This window comes from Seriola lalandi, unplaced genomic scaffold (genome assembly GCF_002814215.2).
Source record: "Seriola lalandi dorsalis isolate HSWRI2012SDOR001 ecotype SW California unplaced genomic scaffold, Sedor1 jcf7180002052056, whole genome shotgun sequence".
Classification (NCBI taxonomy): Eukaryota; Metazoa; Chordata; class Actinopteri; order Carangiformes; family Carangidae; genus Seriola; species Seriola lalandi.
In genome coordinates this window covers 3,144-3,733 of record NW_019522609.1, presented here as the reverse complement: position 1 = coordinate 3,733, position 590 = coordinate 3,144, and positions in this window count along the sequence as shown.

The following is a 590-nucleotide window of genomic DNA, read 5'->3' as shown; positions in this document are numbered from 1 at the left end:
AAGCAGTAAGGTTTCAGGCTCAGAGCAGCAGCTGATGTTTCCTGTGAGCGGCCATTGTTCCTGTTGTTGTGACGTGGTGACTATTCACTCATGTTTTCACATTGGAGATTAATAAAGATTAAAATGGGTGTGAGGACGTGTGGCCCTACACACACACACACACACACACACACACAGGTCTGCTACTGTCTGCAGAGTCCAGACCTCTCAGGTGGTCTTCAGTTTTTACTCCACATCTGAACAGACTCCCAGAGACCAGAGACTAGAGACCAGACTAGAGGCTAGAGACTAATCACTAGAGACCAGAGACCTTCTACGAGTCTCAGTTCCTTCAGATCAGGACTGAAGACATCTGAGTCACAGGTATGCAGGTGCTGCCCCCTGCTGTCAGACACAAGCACCGCCTCCTTCAGCCATGATGACATCACTCTGTTATTGTCCTGGATTACATTCACATATTAAAACCTGTTTTCAGGACATGTCCATAAGACCCTGATCTGGATTTATCTGCCAACCACAGACTGACCTGATTTCCCTGTCAGCAACACACACACACACACACACACACACACACACACACACACACACAC